The 15,968-nt window shown below is 47.3% G+C and overlaps 1 protein-coding gene across 1 annotated transcript in view; it reads right to left on the bottom strand.

The window, feature by feature from the left end:
* SOX5 (SRY-box transcription factor 5) overlaps positions 1 to 15,968 on the bottom strand; it is an 897,493-nt gene that overhangs the window by 862,299 nt on the left and 19,226 nt on the right. The gene's annotated exons all lie outside the window — the stretch shown is intronic.

Genomic DNA, 15,968 nt, shown 5'->3' with positions numbered 1-15,968 from the left:
TTTGAGACAGTTGCCTTGAGTAGGCTAAAATGACCCCTCCTTGTTGTGCTTCTATCAAGGATTGAAGATTTCTTTATTCAAATAAGCTAAAGGTAAAACTACAACGCCCTTGATTTCATAGCACTTAGCTACGGTGGTTAAAGTTGTGTCAAACCACATTAATTATACCATGTAGATGAACTCTTAAGTCTTTTAACTACCAATTTTACTACAAAATCTGTGAATACCTTGATGCTCTTCACTAAGGTTAAAGAAAAGGGGGGGAAATCAAGATTCAAAGAGTCCAAAAGTGGATATTCTGAGCCCACTGCCATTTTTTTAGAAATTCAGGTAATCTGCCATTTATAAGGTTTCCACCCCACTTCCAGCACAATCTCCCACATAACAAAACCAGGCATCACATTTTTGCGGTCTGTGTATGAATGCCACAGACAATCTTTCTGAAGATGCTAAACCGTAAAAGATTATATTGCAGTAACTTCCTTGAATGCTTGACTTTTACTGGCATGGGGGGATGGTTTCAGTGGTATTGGTGCAGGCACTACTATATGCACACATACGTTTCTTCTCAGAAGCAAATCTCCCTTCATTCAATGGCTTGTATTGATTTACATTCAAGGCCCTTCCAGACAAGCCCTATATCCCAAGTTGTGATGCCAGGTTTTCTGTTTATACCAGATTATTTGGCAGTGTTGACTCATATAATCCTGTTTAAAGCAGAAACCCTGGGATCACATCCTGGGATATTGGGCCTGTCTGGAAGGGCCCTCAGTGTTTCCATTCTGGATATGTAACCTATGATAATGCATTTGTAAACATTCATAATACCTTCACTGTCAGAATCATGACACTTTTGCCAGGATTGAAACTGATCTCTCAAACCTACTTTAGAAGGCACCAGTGGCTCAGGGCCCTTCCACACAGCCATATAACCCAGAATATCAAGGCAGAAAATCCCAACATATCTGCTTTGAACTGGGTTATCCAAGTCCACTTTACCATATATTCCAGTTCAAGCCAAAAAATGTGGGATTTTTTTTTCAGCTGTGCGGAAGGGGCCACCAAGAAATGGAGATCTTATCTGATGGCAATTGATGTGTTGATTTTATTTCCATCCTGGCCTGCTGGTGAGGTTGTTGGGGTTTTTATTTTACTTTAAATTGATTTTGCCCCACTTTGGGCAATGCTGGGAATACTCAAGAGTTTGCCAGAAATTCTGGAGTATCCCCTGACTTTGGGGCAGTTTGGACAGTGAGGTTGGTTTGATTTGTCCCTGTCCAGACTGGAGACTGGCATCAACACCTTATCCATGTGCTCTTATTGTAGGGGAAGGGGTCATGCCCATGTCACTACTTTTCCTAGATGGCTACAGAACTCATGAGTCCCCCCAGGGGTGAGAAGGGCGGGGTATAAGTAAATGAAATTAAAAAAATATCTCTGTTATTCCCACTCCATCTTCCAAGACTCAAATGTGCGCCACCCTGGCATCAGTAGACATCCATTCCACCAGGAAAAGGGAAGGGAGATCACCCTTTCCTTTGCTGTTGGTTATAAAAATGCCCCATTATGATGTGAGCAGAGGTGCCCACAATAACCACAAGCTCAGATGAAGCTCTATGGTCAGCTAGGACTGATGATGATGATGATGATGTGGATGAGGTGAAATGCAGGCTACCCCAGTGGAAACAATGCAGTCCTGGATCATTTGAACATGGCATGAACAAGACAGATCAAATATGCTCTGGGACATATTTATACCAAGTTAAACTTTTTTTATCATGTCAGAAGCAACTTGAGAAACTACAAGTCACTTTTGGTGTGAGAGAATTGGTCATCTGCAAAGATGTTGCCTACGGGATGCCCGGATGTTTTACCATCCAATGGGAGGTTTCTCTCATATCCCTGCAAGGGAAGCTGGAGCTGACAGATGGGAGCTCACCCCATCCCATGGATTCAAACAGCTAACTTTCAGGTCAGCAGTTCAGTCAGTACAAGGGTTTAACCCATTGCACTACCACGGCTCCCACCAAGTTAAACTGCCTGATGTAAATGAGCTCTTGGATAGACATAAATAACTAAGCACAAATGCAGAATTCTGGCCAATGTTTTTCCAGACATATATGTATGCATGCATGTATGTATGAGGATGGTTGTTGTTGTTCTTTTACTCTTTTATGTTAACGATCTGCTCCCAGGTTCCCCTTTGGCATGCCACAAATGTCCTGCCCAAGCAGGAGTGCAACTCAAGATGGAGGCTATAACAGACAATGTCTCGCTACATCCTCAGACAGACAGCGGGGAAGTCAAGCCAGTCCAGAGGGAGTCAGCATTTCAATAAGGCTATTGCGAAATTCGGCACTTAAGAAATGTTTGTCCATCTGAGATAAACTGTTCATGATAAGCAGCATTCCTGGTGAGTGAAAAAATGTGTTTAGCAGTGCAGTAGATCACTCCCAAAAGAAGACTGGTTTGAACACACTTACTACGCTGGGAATAACTGGCTGCATTGAAAACAAAGAAACATGCACACAAGTTGATATGCACTTTAAAGTGCTACACATCTGAGGAGAGAAATATTTTCTCCCCTTTTTAAGAGGACAAAAAGCACCATCATGTACAAATCTACCAGCACTAGAAATGGAGTAACCATATTCTATATGGAGTGAGGACGTAGTACGAATTCTTTTCCACCTACATATAGTCAGCTGTCATATAGTCATGCCAGCCACATGACCTTGGAGGTGTCTATGGAAAACACTGGCTCTTTGCCTTAGAAATGGAGATGAGCACCAACCCCCAGAGTCGGACATGACTGGACTTAATGTCAGGGCAAAACCTTTAACTTTACTTATAGTGAGATTAGGGGTAACCCCTTCCACATTGCTGTATAACACACAAAACACACATTTGGAAAAAATATACAAGGAAGTAAGCTATAGCTATTGGGTAGGAGCAAATGAAGACATCGTCCCTCAAATGATCATTCTGCCTCCCTGTATGGTGTTTCCCTTCAGCCCAAAATTTCCTAGCACTGCAGCGGATGAAACAATGAATATCATTAACACCTAGAACTCTTTCTTGTGTTGTGTTTGCATTATCTTGGTAACTTAGCCTGCTCTTCTCCTCTGGCTTCCTTTAACTCATATATCTAAATGCTCAGCCAAAGTTTTAAGTTATCGCTATGTTAGGAACTTGAGGATTGAAGGAAAATTTCATTGCAGTCATAATTCATTTGGAGGAGGGTCGTGAAACCATATGGACGATGAAAGCTGAGAAGCAGCCATCAAGGAAACTCTCTTCTCTGTGGGTTGGATGTTGCATGCATTGTACCAAAATGCAGTATTGCTTCCATTTTACAGGTAAAAACCCCAGTCTGAAAGTGAGTGAAAGAGCCATGAATCTTCATTAGGGACACCTGTAATCAGAAAAATTAAACACACAGACAAATATTACAAGCTCTTCCGTATAGTGACTTCCAAAATGCAGCGGTTGTGTAGTGGAGACAGATTAATTAAGGCAGCCCCATCTGCACACTGAGTACACCTGAGCTCCGCATGCGAATGGCAGAGAGCCAAGCAAGATGGAGAAGGGCATCTGTCACTTTTGGCATGCTACCCACTTTACTATTAACAACTTATTTATTATTTGAGATATAAAAGTCTTTGGATTTATGAGCAATTCCCCCAACACAAAAGGATTGGTATTCTCATGTAACAATGTTCAAATAAAGAAGATGCTGTTATTCAAAAGGCAGGCGTGGATGGGAGTCTTCAAGAGGACAGAACATAGGAACATAAGAAACAAAACATGTGCCAAATCAGACCATGGCTGCATCTATCTCAATAGTATCAACTCAGTTGGCAGCAATTCACCAGGATCTCAGTTAGGATTCTTTTCCAACTCGGCCTGAAGATCCATCAAATTATCTCCTTGTGGTCTTCATCTACATACCAACCAGGTCAAACCAGGTAAAGAGTGTATATATAGTTGGCCTTCTGTATGCACAATATGTGAATCCTCAGGATCAACTATCTACAGCTTGGAAATATTTTCAAAAATCCAAAAAGCAAACCTTAATTTTGCTGTTTTATATGTTGTTGTTTATTTGTTCAGTGGCTTCAGACTCTTCGTGACCTCATGCACCAGCCCATGCTAGATCTCAATCTCAGCGGTTGCCACCACTAGTTCCTTCAAGGTCAAGCCATCCATCAAGAATACCATCTATCCATCCATCCATCCATCCATCCATCCATCTTGCCCTTGGCCGGCCCTGCTTCCTTTTTCCTTCCATTTCCCCCAGCATCATTATGTTCTCCAAACTTTCTTGTCTTTGCATTATGTGGACAAAGTACTTCATATTTGCCTGTAATATCCTTCCCTCCAGTGAGAAGTTGGTCATTATTTCCTGGATATGGATTGGTTTGATCTTCTTGCACTCAGAATTTTTCTCCAACACCACAATTCAAATACGTCTATCTTCCTTCACTCAGCCTTCCTTATGATTCAGCTCTCACATCCATAGGTGACTATGGGGAATACCATTGCTTTAACTATGATGATCTTTGTTGCTAGTGTGATGTCTCTACTATTCACTATTTTATTGAGATTGGTCATTGCTCTCCTCTCAAGAAACAAACATCTTCTGATTTTCTTGCTACAGTCTGCATCTGCAGTAATCTTCGTGCCTAGAAATACAAAGTCTGTCACTGCCTCCACATTTTCTCCCTCTATTTCCCAGTTATCAATCATCCTGGTTGCCATAATCTTGTGAGATATATATATATAGATATAGATATATACTGCAACCCAGCTTTTGCACTTTCTTCTTTCACCTTGGTTAGAAGGCTCCTCAGCTCCTCCTCGTTTCAGCCATCAAAGTGGTATCATCTGTATATATAAGGTTGTTAATATTTCGTCCAGCAATTTTAACTCCAGCCTTGGATTCCTCAAGTCCCACACATCACATGGTGTATTCTGCATACAAGTTGAATAGGTCGGGTGAGAGTGTACAGCCCTGCCATACTCCTTTCCCAATCCTGAACTAGTCTGTTGTTCCATGGTCTGTTCTTACTGTTGCTACTTGGTTATTATACAGATTCCTCAGGAGACAGACAAGGTGACTTGGAATCCTCATATTACCAAGAACTTACCACAATTTATTAAGATCCACACAGTCAAAGGCATTAGAATAGTAAATAAAACAGAAAGAGATGTTTTTCTGAAACTCCTTGCCTTCCTCCATTATCCAGTGGATATTAACAATTTGGTCTCTCATTCCTTTGCCTTTTCTAAACCCAACTTGTATATCTGGCAACTTTCGCTCCATGTATTGCTGGAGTCTACCTTGCAGGAACTTGTCCATTACCTTACTGGCATGTGAAATAAGTGCCACTGTACAAACGTTTGAGCATTCTTTATTCTTGGAGTTGTTTTATTTAAGCAACACCATTTCACATTACATATAATGGGACTTGAACATCCACAGACTTGGGTATCCATGGGGAATCCTGGAGCCAAACCCAGCAATACTGAGATATGGTCAAATTGAAATCTGATAGTTGTAAAGGTAAGATTGGTTAAGCACATGTGAAAATGACAGAAGCCAGTAAAGTATCAGATGAATATTTTTTTGCAAAATGTTAGTAATGAAGAAAAGGCCTTGTGCAGACTACTTTTTCCTAATGTGCTGCTCCCCAACAACTCTATTCAGCCACATCAGTGTGATCAATTGATAGAAAATAGGAGATTCTTGAACTTCTGAGGCTGCCCTATATCCTAGGATCTGATTCCAGATTCTCTGCTTATCTCAGATTATCTGGCAGTGTAAACTTATATAATCCATTTCAAAGATCCTAGGATATAGGACAGTGTAGATCCAGCCTGAGTTTGTGCAACACACATCAACAAATAGAAGCTTTTTAATGATGGGAAAATTAATAAACATCACTACTTGTCAGCTGCTTCCAAAAAAAACATGGTAATTTCAAGATATATTACTACTCGATGGGAATAATATGATGGTGGCTCCTTCCAACTGATGTAGCACACCATTTCAGATTGAGAGTTGAGTCATGCAGGGACATCGACCCCATCCCACTTGATAGCAGCAGAGTATCTTTGCAGGCTGCATGGGACATACCGTACCTTTCTCCTCTAATACATGTTTGTCTTTTGTATGTTGTGCTCCACCCTGAGTCCCCTTCAGGGTGAGAAGGGTGGAATATAAATGTTTTAAATAAATAATAAATAAATAATGTCTTGCTGTCATCTCCCAGTATCTGCCACCTTAGATGACCAACTCACCTGCCTTGATTATTATTACCATATTTGCATGAGTCTAATGCACCATCAAATCTAACACGCAGCTTGTTCCTTGATGCGTGTCTGGGCGTTGCGTTTGGTGGTCCCTATGTAGACAAGTCTGGGCGCTGCGTTTGGACAAGTCTACATAGGGACCACCAAACGCAGCGCCCAGAAAGGCACTGCAGACTCCTTCAACCAGAGAAGTCAGCCATAGCAGAGCACCTGATGAACCAGCCTGGACACAGCATATTATTTGAGAACACAGAAATGCTGGACCACACCAACAACCACCATGTCAGACTACACAGAGAAGCCATTGAAATCCACAAGCATGTGGACAATTTCAACAGAAAGGAAGAGACCATGAAAATGAACAAAATCTGGCTACCAGTATTAAAAAACTCTAAAATTATAACAGCTAAACAACAGAGAGGAAAAAACCAGGTACAGATTAACACCTCCCAGCAACAGATTTTCCCAGGCGCAGGCAGGCCTTCAAATGCTAATGAAGGTGATCAGCTGAACATTCACACCTAACTGCAGCAGGGAAGAGCTCCTTGCCCCACCCCAGCCATTCCACAGATATATATAAACCCATTGTCCTAATTCCAACAGACCTCTACCTCTGAGGATGCTTGCCATAGATGCAGGCGAAACGTCAGGAGAAATGCCTCTAGAACATGGCTCTATAGCCCGAAAAAACCCACAAGAACCTAGTGATTCCAGCCATGAAAGCCTTCGACAATATCATCCAGATTATCTGCTTTGAGCTGGATTATATGGCCGTGTAGACTCATATAATCCAGTTCAAAGTAGATAATGTGGATTATATGGCAGTGTAGAAGGGACCTCACTGCAGCTGAGTGATAGACCAGAACTACCAACAGCATGTATTAAGATCTGGCAAGCCTAGACTCATCTCTCCTCTGTGAGTGTTTTATGTCATGTACCTCTGTTGCACTCTTTATACATTAGCTGCAGGAATGTGATAATACCTTTGCAAGTACGAAGCACACACTGACTCTTAGGACAGTTTCAGGCAAGGTAAATTTATCAGACTCCCAGTTTGAAGGTGCTCCACAGCTAGTCTGCTTTCTCTCCTTAACAGGTATTCTGAGGTATGAAAAAAGACAGAGAAGAAGTGGGGAAAAACAAAAGAGAGTTGTAAGTGTAGGGTGATGACAATGAAAGCATCCATAAAAATCAGCAAGCAAGGTGAAATTGCTGAATGTGACTTTTCTGAAGCTGTTCTCAGACCCAGCAATCTTAAACAAGAAATTATTTCAGGTAAAAGTGACCCCAGCTGTCAGGTAGGGAAAATGGGAAATCTTAGTAGAGTGCTTATATACAGTATTTAGTGACAGCTCATGAATGCATTCCCATGTGGGACAAGAGATTTTTAGAGCCTGGGCGTCTGGCTCTGAAAATCTGGCTCCAGGCAGATTTGGTTGTGTACTTATTTATTTATTTATTTCTTGCATTTATTGACCGCCACTCTCAGCCCTGAGGGCGACTCGTGGCGGTGAACACAACATAGAAAGACAGTGTACAAAAAAGGCGACAATACATACACAGCTAATACTACATAACATATACTTATGCTAAAAATCCGCTTCGTCCAATCCTGGGGTCATAGTCAATTTCGTAGTCATAGTCCATTCCAGAGTCGTTCCAATGATACACTCAGTTGAAGGCCTGCTCGAAGAGCCATGTTTTCAGGCTCCTACGGAAGGCCATCAAGGAGGGCGCCTGTCTAATTTCAGTAGGGAGGGTGTTCCACAACCGGGGGGCCACCACCGAGAAGGCTCGCTCTCTCGTCCCCGCCAGACGTGCCTGTGAGGCAGGCGGGACCGAGAGAAGGGCCTCCCCGGATGATCTCAAGGCCCTCGTGGGCTCGTAGGCCGAGATGCGGTCTGCAAGGTATTTTGGGCCGGAACCGTTTAGGGCTTTGTAGGATAACACCAGCACCTTAAATTGGGCCCGGTAGCAAATCGGCAGCCAGTGGAGCTGGGACAGCAGGGGCGTTGTACGCTCTCTGCGCCCTGCTCCTGTTAACAACATGGCTACAGCGCGTTGGACTAGCTGAAGCTTCCGGGCCGTCTTCAAGGGCAGCCCCACGTAGAGAGCGTTGCAGTAGTCGAGGCGGGATGTGACCAAAGCATGTACCACCGTGGCCAAGTCAGACTTCCCAAGATACGGGCGCAGCTGGCGCACGAGCCTAAGCTGTGCAAATGCTCCCCTGGTCACCGCTGAAACCTGGGGGTCCAGGCTCAGCGATGAGTCCAGGGTCACACCCAAACTGCGAACCTGCGCCTTCAAGGGGAGTGCGACCCCGTCCAGCACAGGCTGTAACCCTATACCCTGCTCGGCCTTGCGACTGACCAGGAGTACCTCTGTCTTGTCTGGATTTAGTTTCAGTTTGTTCGCCCTCATCCAGACCATTACAGCGGCCAGGCACCGGTTCAGGACTTCGACGGCCTCCTTAGTAGCAGGTGGGAAGGAGTGACAGAGTTGGACGTCATCTGCGTACAGGTGACACCGCACCCCGAAACTCCGGATGATCTCACCCAGCGGCTTCATGTAGATGTTAAACAGCAAGGGGGACAAGATGGAACCCTGAGGAACGCCACAGGTCAACGGCCGTGGCGTTGAACAGGAGTCCCCCAATAACACCTTCTGGGTACAACCCTCCAGAAATGACCGGAGCCACTGCAGAGCAGTGCCCCCGAGACCCATCTCTGCAAGGCGCCCCAGAAGAATACCGTGGTCGACGGTATCGAAGGCCGCTGAGAGGTCCAGGAGCACCAACAGGGACACACTCCCCCTGTCTAGCTCCCGGCGCAGATCATCCACTAAGGCGACCAAGACCGTCTCGGTACCATGTCCCGGTCTGAAACCAGACTGTGCCGGATCCAGATAATCCGTGTCTCTCAAGAATACCTGGAGTTGTGAGGCCACCACGCTTTCCATGACTTTGCCCAAGAAGGGAAGATTGGAAACAGGCCGAAAGTTGTCCAATTTGGTGGGGTCAAGTGATGGTTTCTTCAACAGCGGCTTTATAACAGCCTGTTTTAGGCTTGCTGGAATCTTGCCTTCCCGAAGGGAGGCATTAACCACCACCGTTACCCACTCGGCCAATCCCCCTCTGGCCTCCTTCAGAAGCCAGGATGGGCAGGGGTCTAGGATGGACGTGGTGGGTCTCATTCCTCCAAGTATCTTGTCCACATCCTCGGGTTTCACAAACTGAAAAGAATCCAACAAAATCGGACAAGCAGGTGCTTGTGTCACATCCACAGAGACTGCATTTAATGTAGCGTCCAGCCCAGCGCGGATCAAAGCGACTTTGTCTGCGAAGAACCGAGCAAATGCTTCACAGCGCGTTGCGGAGTTGTCAGGGCTCCCACCTGAGATAGGGGGAGTTAAAAGACCTCTGACAATCCGGAACAACTCCGCCGGACGGTTTTTTGCAGACGCAATAGTGGCCGCAAAGAAAGTTTTCTTTGCGGCTTTTATTGCCGCGGCATATGCCCTTAAAAAGGACACAAACCGTGTTCGGTTTGGCTCGCTTGGGTCCGAGCGCCACACGCTCTCTAGAACCCTCTTCCTTCGCTTCATCGCTGCCAGCTCCTCAGTGAACCAAGGGGCTGGTTTAGCTCGGTTACTTGAGAGGGGACGTTCCGGAGCGATCGTGTCAATTGCCCTGGTCATCTCCCCATTCCAGAGAGCGACCAAGGCCTCGACACGATCACCTACCATGGTGGCGGGAAATTCCCCAAGAGCCGTCAGGAAACCATTCGGATCCATTAGTCTCCTGGGGCGGACCATCTTAATGGGTCCTCCACCCTTGCGAAGGTTAGGGGGCGCAGTGAGCCTAAATCTAATCAGGAAGTGGTCGGTCCATGGCAACGGAGAGATAGACAGCTCCTCCACACCGCCACCCTGCTCCCATCCCTGGCAGAAGACCAAGTCCAATGTGTGTCCAGCACAGTGGGTGGGGCCAGTTATTTGTTGGGACAGCCCCATGGTTGCCATGGCAGACATGAAGTCCTGAGCCGCACCTGTGAGGGTTGCCTCGGCATGGATGTTGAAGTCCCCCAGCACAAGAAGCCGTTGGGACTCCACCGCCAGGCTCGAGACCACCCCCGCTAGCTCAGGTAGGGAGACTGTAGTGCAGCGAGGTGGACGGTACACTAACAGAATCCCTATTCTGTCCCGGTCACCCACCCTCAGGTGGACGCATTCAAAATTTGTGGTCTGCGGGATAGGGCTCCTGGTCAGATGGATGGAATCTCTATAGACCACTGCGACACCGCCTCCCCGTCCTCCGGCTCTTGGTTGGTGTTGCACGGAGAAACCTGGAGGGCAAAGCTGGGAGAGGTTTACGCCCCCCGCTTCATCCAGCCAGGTCTCCGTGATGCACGCCAGATCTGCCCGCTCCTCCAGGATTAAGTCCTGGATCCAGGTCGTTTTTCCGTTGACAGATCTGGCGTTCAACAACACCACCTTCAAGCCAGAGGGCCCGCTCACCTGGTTACACCAATTTACCTTAGGAGACCGATTGGGAACTATTAATTTGGATAAACGGTCCGAATTAGGCCGAATTCGTGGTCTCCTTCTCCCGCATCTCCTCCTTCCCACCACGACCTCTATGGGGGCCCCTCGGCTAGTGGAACACCTCCCCCCCTCCATGCCGCAATCCAGAGTCAAGCGATTATGTTCTACTGCGCTCGTGGTTAAGTTTTTAGGTTCTTGCCAGCATCTCCTCCCTCCCTCCTCCCTCCTCTCCACCACACCTTCATTCGCAGGTTCCAACCCACCTCCTCCTCTACCCCCTCCGCTACACAAGAGCAACAGAGACAGTACACAAAGAGGGGCGGGGGACCACATGGATAGCAGCGGTGCAGGGTAATCGATGTTCCGGTTGCTCCAATGAGCTGGTTCTTAAAGTGCAATTGTAGTTCTTAAAGTGCAAAGATCTTAGGCACACCTTAACAGTACTCGTATTCAATCAGCAGCAACACACATTTATAAAGGCACATTAATAAAGGCACATTAATAAAGTGCTAGATCTAAAGTGCTCTATTTAGCAGTCGTTAAAGTGCGGCACAGAGGGGCGGGGAAGGGGCGTAAGTGCTGGTGCAATCTAGCAGCAAATGGCAGGCGCCTAAGAGCTCATTTCGTTCTTAACACACTGACGACAGATACCACAGATGATAAACCAGGAATGAACTAGTTGGTAATATATACTATCACCCCTTATGGGAGTGGGCCTAGTTGTAGTTGGCTAAATATCACTATGACCCCAGTGAGTCTCTGGACGGTTGGTATACCAGCAGATGGGCTTCCGGAGATGGTAGCTCGGGGGTGGGGCAGCACAGATGGTCAGTCACACTTTGCTCAGTGTATGTTAATATAAAAGCCAGCTTAGAGGTCTACACAAAGATTTACAAGATAGGCCAGCATAAGATCTATACAGCGGTCTACACAGAGAGGTTAGTTTCAGCCTTTCAAACACAGCCCTCCCCAGCCAAGCAGCGCCCGCCCCCCCCCCCCGACGCTCGGCCTCTCCCTCCAACTGCCGGCGGTGGTAATGGTTCGGCGGCGGCGGCGGTCTAACAGCAGCCAGACAGCGCTAGGTCTCTCTCCCCGGCAGTCGGCGGTGATGATGGTTGGCGGCGGCGGCGGTCTGGCGGCGGCCAGGCAGCGCCAGGCCTCTCCCCCCGGCTGCCGGCGGTGGCGATGGATTGGCGGCGGCGGCGGGCTGGCGGCGGTCAGGCAGCGCTAGGCCTCCCCCCCGGCTGCCGGCGGTAGCGGTGGTTTGGCGGCGGCGGCGGCCCGGCGGTGGCCAGGCAGCGCTAGGCCTCTCAGGCCGCGTCTCAGGCAGCGCCAGGCCTCTCCCCCCAGCTGCCGGTGGTGACGGTGGATTGGCGGCGGCGGCGGTCCAGCGGCGGCCAGGCAGCACCAGGCCTCTCAGGCCGCGCCTCAGGCAGCGCTAGGCCTCTCCCCACAGCTGCCTGTAGTGGCGATGGATTGGCGGCGGCGGCAAACTGGTGGCGGCCAGGCAGCGCTAGGCCTTTCAGGCCGCGTCTCAGGCGGCGCTAGGCCTCTCTCCACGGCTGCCTGCGGTGGCGTTGGTTTGGCGGCGGCGGCGGTCTGCGCCAGGCCTCTCTCCCGATTTCCGGGGCTGGTTGGGCGGCGGCGGAGGCGGTTTGGTGGCGACCAGGCAGTGCTCGGCTTCCCTCCCGGCTGCCGGCGGTGGTGGTGGTTCGGCGGCGGCGGCCCAGCGGCAGCAGCAGCTAGGCAGCCCCCGGTCTCACCTTTTCGGCAGCCGGCGGCCGGTCGCAACGGCGCTCCGTCAGATCCAATGGGGCCAGCGGCGGCGGCAGCGGCGGCCCGGCCAGCCGCCTGGGCCCGGGCCCAGGGTCCCGGCGGCGATGTAAAGCGGGTTGCAGTGCTGAGTCGAGGTAGGCCGCGATAAGATGGCGGTGGGTGGTCCCTTCTCCCTCTCCGCTTTCTCGCCCGCTTTTCCGGCCTTCGTGGCTCTTTCCCGGCTCCCCGCCCTCTGTCGGGGGGCCTAAGGCTTGGAGTTCCTCTCACCCCTCGTTTTAAGGGTGGTGGGCGAGGGGGAGGCTCAGGATTCCTCCAGATTGAGAATTTTGGCTGAGCAGCGCAGCGTTTCTGCTGCCAGCCACCATGCCCGGAACCGGAAGTCTCAAACAGCAGGGTGCTGTTCCTGGGTTATAAATGTTTGTGGTCTCAAACAGCAGGGTGCTGTTCCTGGGTTATAAATGGATGTTCCTGATTGCTCTTCTTGTGAAAAGATGTACAACATTGACTAGGGGGCCACAACTTTGTCCTGGCCAGAAAAAAATGTGTCCTCCACATGTTTCATGAAGCTTCTGGAACACGAACAAAGTTTTTGCCTTCTACTCAATTGTCACTTTTTTTAGGAACTGATCAATCAGGAACAAACATCTAAAACCCGAGAACAAACCCAGATAAAAATCGTGTGATTTCTGATTGCAGAGACATATAGACATGTGCAGATCCACTTATTTGGCTCAAAACTCGGATATCTCACACCTGGAAATCTCACGGTTTTTTGCTGGTTTTAGCTATTGCTTCTGCGTTTATAGGGAATGGCATCTGGCTATCCTCCTGTTTGCTATGGAAGCTTCTAGAAAAAAGGTACTGTCTGGACAGGCCCTATATATCTCTAGGTTCTTCAGCCAGAAGTTGACCATACAATTGTACTGGATGATCTACAAATGCCTAAAAAGCATTATCTCTAGGAGTCTCTAGTGCTTTGGTTGTGCTTCCTGCATGACAAAGAGTTGGACTAGATGGCTCTCGTGAAGATGGGGGTCAGTTATCCTGCAACTGAGGGATGAACCCTCACATATGCACGCATTTGGACTGTAAGGTGCATGAGGCTCTCTCTTCATATTGGCTTTTTTTCTTTCAAGTCAGGTTTGGGCAGATAGCCCTTCAAAGGGAGGATGTATTCAAAGAGAATCTTCCAACAGCTCTTCAAATGGAAGACTCATAAACAGCCCCCATCCCACATAAGGGAGAATTGCCAAGGCTGAGTGTGTGTCCCTTTAATGAATAAGTGACTATCAATGTATTAATGATTATTAAGTTATAAAAGGGAATTTTAAATGGGATTTCCAGCAGAGTTTACTGGGCAATAAAGTTATGTTCCCTGTCCTGATAAAGTTTCATATACTGTTTTCTCCAGGGCAGGCTTTCTTAAAGGGATAAGAAGATATCTAGTTATTTCCTAACCCAGTCATGGGCAAACTTTGGCCCTCCAGGTGTTTTGGACTTCAACTCCCACAATTCCTAACAGCCTCAGCATGAGGCTGTTAGGAATTGTGGGAGTTGAATTCCATAAACACCTGGAGGGCCAAAGTTTGTCTATATGTGCCCTAACCCTTCTTGGATGCATCTACACCATAGGATTAATGCAGTTTGACAACACTTTAACTGCCATGGTTCATTCCTATGGAATCATGAGAGTTGTATTTTGGAGATGCACCAGCACTCTTTGATGAATAAGGCACAAGACCATAACTCTCAGGTATCGATAGCATTTTGCCATGACAGATTTAAAGTGATGTGAATTGACAATAACAATGGAGATGCACCCCAGTTACAGCTCATCTCTGGTTTGGGTTTTAAACCATATTTTAAAGGAGCCATCCTAAATGTTGCACCCTATCCAAAAAAATAGGTCATTTTGTTAAAATTCAGACTAAAATCCAGAGTGGATTCACCATTCCATAGCCAACCTTAAAAACTCTGGCATACACACCGAGAACTAGGAAGCCCTGGCCCTTGAGCACTCCAGCTGGAGGTCAGCTATGACCAGCAGTGCTGTACAATTTGAAGAGGCATGAATGGAGGGCGAAAGAGAGAAACGTGTCAAGAGGAAGGCACATCAAGCTAACCCCGACTGGGACCACCTTCCACCTGGAAACCAATGCCCTCAGTGCGGGAGAACATGCAGGTCAAGAATAGGATTCCACAGACACCTATGTACCCACCACCAGTGCACCGATCTTGGAAGACAATCCTACTCGGACAATGAGGGATTGCCTAAGTAAGAGATTGGAAATACTATCTACCCAAAATTATGGAAGGTTTTCATCTCCCAATCTTTTAAGGAGGAAAACATTGTAGAAATTAGCAAGTCTTTCAGTACATGGATGTCAACAAAACCACTAACTCATTTCTGAAGATCTGATAGTTGCCAGTAACAGGGGTCATTTTGAAAATTGCCAAACCTCCTCATACATATATTTTCATCCCTTCCAAAATAACCTGCCATTTTCTCCTAAACGTTCATTCCACAAACTAATGCACTTTATGATGTTTTCCCATCCATAATTTAAGAAGCGACTTTAACGAAAGTAGGCCAACAAGGAAAAAGTGTTAAGTCTCAAATATAAATATACTCACTTCTGGGGCTGCACTGGCTAAAGAGGTGTGTACACTTCATTGCCTTGTTCCAGGATGTTCACAGATGTAGAAATGGGGTTCCTTCGCATCATGAATTCACCTCTTCATTAAATACAAACAAACTAAAACCATGGGTCTTCTCTCTGGAGACAGAGAGTGGTCTCCTCAACTAATGTTGCTGACACTGAGACCTCTGGTGGACCTGAATATGACATTTCAGTTTAGCAAACTGGCTTGCAAATTAAGCTTATTTTTACCTTCCAATGACCACAACAAAGCACACAAAATGCAAGATATATAATTAAAGGCTATTCCACGCTATGATAAACAGACATCTTTCATCACAGGGTGGTCGCTTCTGCAAAAAAAAAAATAAGCTAGTTATAAGTCATGGGTCCGAAATTTGTATCATCCGTTTGATTTGTGTTTCCATTCTGTTCTGTTCATTTGGATGACACAAAACAAGAAGGCCCCTCCTGGAATAAAAATGTAATTGATACAAAAGGTAGGCAGGGGCAGGTATCGGCTCCAAGTCTGCTTTTCGGATTGATTGCCGCGTGCATAGGCCCAAAGCACCAGGGAGTGATCCTTACTCAGTGCTTAGCTGTAGGCACCCTGGCACTTTGGGCCTATGCACCTGGGCTTGGCAGGGCCTGCAGCTGAGAACCGAGTAAGAAGCGCCCCTTACTCGTTGCTCGGCT

This window comes from Anolis sagrei, chromosome 5 (assembly GCF_037176765.1).
Source record: "Anolis sagrei isolate rAnoSag1 chromosome 5, rAnoSag1.mat, whole genome shotgun sequence".
Lineage (NCBI taxonomy): Eukaryota > Metazoa > Chordata > Lepidosauria > Squamata > Dactyloidae > Anolis > Anolis sagrei.
The sequence above is the reverse complement of the archived record's forward strand: the minus strand, read 5'-3'. Positions and strand labels throughout refer to the sequence as shown.